Genomic DNA, 7,383 nt, shown 5'->3' with positions numbered 1-7,383 from the left:
TGTGTGTGTGTGTGTGTGTGTGTGTGTGTATGTTTTGTGTATGGGTCTTACAATGGACTGGAATGCAATACCAGACTGGGGTGTCCTACCTTAAGTTTTGTTATAGCCGTGGCATTTGCTATGACTTTAGAATTTGAAATGCTTAGGAACCTTATGAAACCCAAACATATTTATGAACAGCTAACTTACAGGTGAAAAACTACTTAGTTTTAGATGAGCATAATTAAATGTATCTGCTTGCCTTTGTAAGTCGAGCTCAACCCTTCCACTCTGATATGCATACAGATATGTGCATGCAGGTACGCATTAACCAGAGAAGTATTTATTTGCACATGAAGGTGAATGAAAATCATTAAACTCCAAGAATAATACTGTAGCGCATATTCTATTGTTTTATCTCTAAATCATTTTGTTAAAATCATACTCTTACAAACAATAAACATACATTAGCTTGTCTCATCTAAAATCATTACAATCCAGTGCTTACATCAATACAACTTAATAAACAAAATTCAATTTTTCCTAATATTTTGTTTATGTAAATCACTATCCATATTCAAAGATGCATGCCTTGCATAAACATAACATGTTTTAATCCCTCTGTTCCCTATCTGCCTGCTACAATACTTTCCTCCTTCAGATTATAGCAAAACTATTCAAAACTAACCTTAAACATTTCCTCTCCAACCACTGGTTATGCTCTTGTAATAACCCTGACTAATTGCTTTTCTCTTGCTTTTCCTCTGTACTACCCTGTCTCCCTCTAAATTTCTCTTTTAAACTTGATTCTTTGAACTTATTTACTCACTGACCTTTCTACTCTTAGCTGCTCTACCCAACCCGTCTACCTACCAATCCTATTTTCCAAATGCTGTCTTATCCTGTAGATGTCCTTAGTATCCTTTATATCCCCATCTTTTCTCTATTTACTTACTTATTTTTTGGAAAATAGTCAAGTCCTTTTTATACTATGTACCAATCTTGTTTTTATTAATGTTTTGTTATACATTTTTTGTACTGTTGTTTCTAATTTACTTGTAATATTAAATGTTTTGTAAGCTCGGAGCTTTTCTCCTCGGGCCTCCACTGAAAATGGACATGTATCCAGTTGGACTAGCCCGGTTAACAAATGTAAAATAAATAAAATAGCATTTAACTAGCTTGCCTTTCTTCTTCCATCCTTCTCCTTTCTGTCTTCTTCTGACCACTCCCATACTGTATGACACTTCTTCTTTAATATTGTCATCAGACGTCTATTACTTGTCTCATCGACTATTATATCTTTTCATCCTTGACACTGTTCATACCGCCTTCCAATCATTCACAATTTCCTTTTAACCATCCTGCCATTATAAGTTCATAGGTTCATAGGTGTGCACTAGGCTAATGACAACAAGGGCCATTTTAAGTCTAACCACGCATAACAAATCTCTGACAAGTTCTGGAACCCTTAATAAGTGTAAGCGGGTGCTTGGAAGATGAAACATTTACAAGCAGGGGTGTGGGAGACGAACCATTTAGAAGCATCTCACTCCTGTCTTCTTTTCCCACATGGATCCTGCATTTCATCCACTCAAAATAAACATAGCACCCATCGATTCTTTACATCTCTGTTGTACAACTTATTCTATACTGCTTTCATCATAGCTATCCTTCTTTCTACACCACTTTGCATTCCCATCACGTGAATATTATCTACTTTTTTCTCCACATCTCCAATCCTCCAGGCTTTACCATTGACTCTTCTCTCCTAATTTCTTGGATTGTGATATCTCTCTTAATTTCTTTGAATTCAGTACTATCTCTGCAAGATCATCATATGTTGATCTTTCGCTGGCGCTGATACTTTTAAATACTTCACGATCGCCCAAGCTTGTCCCTAATTCTCATTACTCCATCAGATCCTGTTTTCTCCATCTCGTTAAGCCGACAAACCCAATTGCTTCCTCCTTTTCCTGCTCTAATTAATCCATAGTTTGTAATGTTGTCTAGCGAAGCTTGTTACGTGCAGTTGACGTATGTCTCTTCATTTAAGCCATCCTGAGTACTTCGTATGTTACACATAGTACAAAGCAGATATTGCCCCTTTTTTATTTTCATCAATGTTGGGTACATCTATGCATCTTCTTAAGCATCATCTCAGTAATTATACTGTTCATTCAATCAGTAAGCGGATTCATTTACTTAATCATACATATGCTTCCCATTCTGTGCAACCCCATTTCACTCCTACCTGTCAGAGATTCTGGAGCGTTCCTTGTATTATGAACAAGTTGTGAAATGACAACATCCAGTCTGAAAGCTGTTAACTCTTAGCAAATAGCCCAAACACTGAGTAAATCAGTCTCTAGAGTCATGATGCAAATAATTACACGTCAGAGGAACATCATGAATTGTATTTTCTTTGACAAATTTTTGGCAAGTTAAGTGAACAAACTATCTGAAATTGAATCCTATATTTCGTATTCTTCTATTCATAAGTAAAAGATTTCTGACCAAGTGGTGACTTTTCATAACCTGAATAAGTAACCAACATGCTGCATTGATTTATTCTTGTTCAGTCTTAGCACTTCAAATGTTTGAGGACATATTATATTACATGCTGCCTCTGTGTCTGACATAAATAATACTCTTTGATTACATATTGTGAGCTTCTCTGCCCATATCTATGACTGATTCTCTTACTTCAAATTTTTGTTCCCAAATAGTGTACAGTATATGTGTTCGAATATGATCTTTGCCCAAAAATTAGTAATTTCCATATTTTTTCCACTGGATGCATTTTTTATTTGCAAATTTGTTACATACCACATGGATTCAGGTGCTTAGTCAGAAAGACATTTCCCTGAGGTACATTAGGTTGGGGTTACATGGGTGAAGTGATATTCAGCTGCAGAGAAATATAGCTTTTTTGAATTCCCTGTGGGCAAAGAGAAGCATACATTGCCCTGCCCACAGCTTTAATAACCAAGTGCATGGAGGCAGAAGAAGTAATGAGTGTTGTGCTCAGTGTACAGTGCATGTAGAAGTGTGCTATGGCATAGAGGAAGTCTTCCATGCTACTGTAGTTATATTTATGCTCCAGAATGCATTTTAGGTAATGTTTCCTAGACACCGTGAAAGGGGTTGTGGTCTACACACAGCAATTATAAAGGCGCTGCCCACTGTGCACTGCATTTTTACTGCCACTGACATCCCCACTGACCAGCCTGCTATACTGCCTGTTGTCTCATGTTGCCTTGTGGGCCATGGGCATTATTTTTCCCCCGTGCATTTGGTTATTCAGGTTATGGGCACAGCACCACATTCCTTTCTTTACCCACAGGGAATTTGAAACTGCCATATTTCTCTGCAGCTGAATGTCACTTCAGCTATGTGTCACCAATGAAATGTGCCACAGGGAAATGTCACGCTGCCTTAATGCATGAACTCATGCCACACACTTTAGCATAATGATTTCCATGGCTGTGTCATCAACAAATCTGACTTAATGATGGACATTCTTTTATTACCCTTTTATAACTACACCTTGTCCAACATAACGAGTGACACATTTTCTGCTTTTTGTGTCTCTCAGAATCCTCATGGCTTATATCGATTCCATATTTCATTACTTCCTTGTTTCCCTTCTCACAAAAATATTACACTCAATTCTAATTCTTCATTTGGTTATTTTTGCAACACTTATTTCAGTAATTTAACAAACATCATTTTAATGCCAAATCTGCTTCATCAGCAAGCTACTTCTTGTCAGATCATTTCATATACGCAAATCCTGTTTCATACTGAAAAAAATTATGTAACTCACAAACTCACAGGTAATGTCTGCATTCCCTAATACCTCAGCATACAAGCATCAGTGCTTTCCATGATATCTTGTACCCTCATGAAGTACAAATGGCAGATGCATAGCATATGTTTTACTCTGAAATGTCTATCTCATCTATCAGCTCTCCTTCTCTCTTGAAATTCAAATACTTAAATTTTTTTCTTCCCTTGCAAGATGCAAAATCATGGCACACTGTACCTTCATAGGATTTTCAGCTATTCTGCTAGCAGATAGGAATACATCAAAGTTTTGGATCCACAATTTTCAGTTATTGGACTCACTGACCTTTACAAACAGATTTCATAGATACAACTATATTATTTTACAAAGGAATAATGAATGAATAATGAAACAGATTTATCCTTCAATAGAAGTTCTCTCTGTGGCACTAACTTTAAGTGAAATTAGTTTAGAGAAGTAAGACAGGTGATGCAGGGTTCAAATCCATCCGTCCTCAACTCCTTTTTCCCATTTTGCACATGGGGTCAGGGTGTCACCTCAGCAATGACAATCATCTTGAGCAGGCTCTAGATCCAGTTAACTGATCATTTTTTAACTTGTCAGAGATTTGGGATACATGGCTAGGCTTAAAAAGGCTTAAAAAAGCCCTAGTGGTCATTAACCTAATACACACTTATGAATCTATATGGAGTGAAATGAAAGAGGAAAGACAGGCACTGAAATGCTGGGGGTTCAAAAGGCATTCAACACCATAGTGTTGACTTTTCTTTTGGGGTTTTGGACCAGATAGTTGGGAAGGCTAGATTTTTAGGGAGGGGGGCATTAGGGTATTATTCAAACAGTTATGGGTTAGGAAACTGGCACATGATGATTCATGAGAGCATATAATTCTAAAGATGGATACTAGACAAGGATGCTAGCTCTCTCTGGGGCATTTTTTCACAATTGAGGTATTGTCTCAAATAATCTGAAGATATTTTAATGAGAGGGAGGTGTTGGTAGGTAACAATAGTCTGATTTTTTCATGGGACCTGATGGTGTCCCCGGCTGTGTGCTCCACGAACTCAACGAGGAATTAAACCCACAGCTAGGACAGCTGTTTAATCATAGTCTTACCTCTGGATATGTACCCAGGGAGTGGCGCACTGCAACTGTGGTCCCACTTCACAAAGGCGGTGCCTCCACCACCCTGGAAATTACCGGCCCATTAGCTTGACAAGCCTTATCTGCAAAGCCATGGAGAGGATCATAATGGACCTCATAAATAAAGACATAGGGAATTTGCAGACTTTGGATCCATCCCAGTTTGGCTTTGTCAAAGGCAGATCATGCCTTCTAAACTTGGTTGACTTTTTCGAAACAGTCACCAAAGCCATTGATGAGGGAAAGGCAGTCCATACAGCCTACCTCGATCTGGCGAAGGCCTTTGATACAATACCCCACTCGGGTATCATTGAAAAACTCATCAGCTTAAATGTTAACCCATACATCACAAGATGGGTTGCAAACTGGCTGAGTGACAGAACCCACAGGGTCAGAGTTGCTGGCGCCATGTCAGACTCAAAGCCTGTCACAAGTGGTGTACCACAGGGCTCAGTCCTGGGCCCACTCTTGTTTGGCATCTACTTTTCCAGTACAAGCAAACACAGGAGGGTTATGGCTGACAAAGTTTGCAGATGACTGCAAACTGGGCGCCATAGTAGAAAACACATCTGACACAGATATCCTTCAGAAGGGTCTCACAGAAACGGATAACTGGTGCCAGAGCCATGGCCTAAAGTTAAATGCCAAAAATGCATAGTCATACCCTTCGGGAAAAACAAGGTTACCCCTAGCTACCAAATAGGTGGCAATCCACTGAGTACAGAAGAAGTTATCAGGGACCTGGGGACCCAGGTTGATAGTAGTCTGTCATTCGACACCCATGTAGCTAAAGTAGTTAGGAAGACCTTCTACATTGCCCACCTTATCATGAAGGGATTCTCATCTAGATCAAGGGAGGTCATAGTCTCCTATACTCATCACTCATCAGACCAATGATTGAGTACAATGCCCCATTCGGAATGTATCTGACCCGACACTTGCAGCAGCTGGAGAGGCCACAAAGTTCCTCACCAAAAGGATAAAGGGTCTCAAACATCTGTCCTATGCTGCCCGACTGAAAGAACTCCAGCTCTATTCAGTCGCTACCACTTGCTCAGAGGTAACCTTTGCCTAACATACAAGGCCATGTCAAACCCAGATTTGATGAATATGCTTCACCTCAAAAATCTAGATCCGTCAGAGCCACAAGGGCGGAGACTTAAACCTCGACACGGCTATTAATAGGACGTGCTGGAGGGATAGATTCATCACCCAAAGACTCCCTATGCTGTGGAATAAAATCCCGGTATATGTGAGGCAGAGCACCTCGCTGGCCTTGTTCAAGAGAAATCTTGACCAATGGATGGGAGATCGCAGATATACCCCAGGGATTACCTCAGTGTCACTGCTCAACAGAGGCACAGCAAAATAATGGGTATAGTTCCCCATACTAAAGGGGTGGCGTAAGCCACAAAACTATGGGCTAGGCTTGTAAATGCCCTCGGGCAGATAGCCTAGTATGAACCTATGAACCTATGAACCTATAATAGCATGATATTGCTTGGAAATGTGTTTCCTTGGAATTATTCTTGCTTTGTTCAGTGTTAGGGGAGGTTTTAGAGCTGCATTTTTACTATCAGAAATCAAGTGTGATCTAGATTGACAAAGAATTAAGAAGTGGTCTGTTATGAGAGTTATAGGGGATAAATATCTGGGAGTAAATGTACATCAGGCAGTGCATGGTGTTGTGAGCAAAAATTATATGCTGCAGGAAATGGTAGGTGATTTCTTGGATAGATGATTGGGGAAACCAATAACTTTAAGAGGCTGGCCGAAGTTATTACAGAGTTGTTTCTACATTTAGTGTTATACCTAAGAAATGAAATAGTAAGTCTGAAGGACTGGAATTTATTGGGGCAATTTCGTGTGAAGGAGCGTGAGGAGGAGGACTGCAAGGAGAGGTTTTAGTCAGCGATTCAGGATGTGGAAGGATGGATTTTATAAGATATGCAACAATTTGATGCAGTGAGTAAGGAAGGCTGAGGATGGGATTCTTAATAAGTGGAAGGAAGATAAGAACAGATGACAAGGAGGTTGACTGGGAAATGTGGCTAGCGAAACAGATCAGATGGTGGGAAATTCTGTGGGTAAAGAACTGAAGTGAGTGCAACTTAAAGTCATTAGATTGGTGGATGTACTGCTAGGTGATACTCATAAAATCCTGACAGGCGTAGAAAGTGGATGGGATATACATGGGCTATGCACTATTTCACTATTGGAGATTTGATGTTGACAAGTGTTAGAGAGGCATTTGTGACTTTGCAAACAGTAAAATAAGAATTTCCTATAGCAGAGGATGATTGGCAGATGTAAGGAGCCATGCTAAGTAGGCAAAATATTTGTTTTATTCTATCTTCATCCCACAGCTTGCTGCTGTTCTTCTGGCAATGGTCCAAAATAATCCCTTTCACTATACCATGTACCTCAGTTAGTAGCTTATAACTAATTAG

Source organism: Protopterus annectens, chromosome 3.part0 (assembly GCF_019279795.1).
Source record: "Protopterus annectens isolate FY-2018-M chromosome 3.part0, PAN1.0, whole genome shotgun sequence".
Lineage (NCBI taxonomy): Eukaryota > Metazoa > Chordata > Ceratodontiformes > Protopteridae > Protopterus > Protopterus annectens.
Note: the sequence above shows the minus strand (reverse complement) of the source record.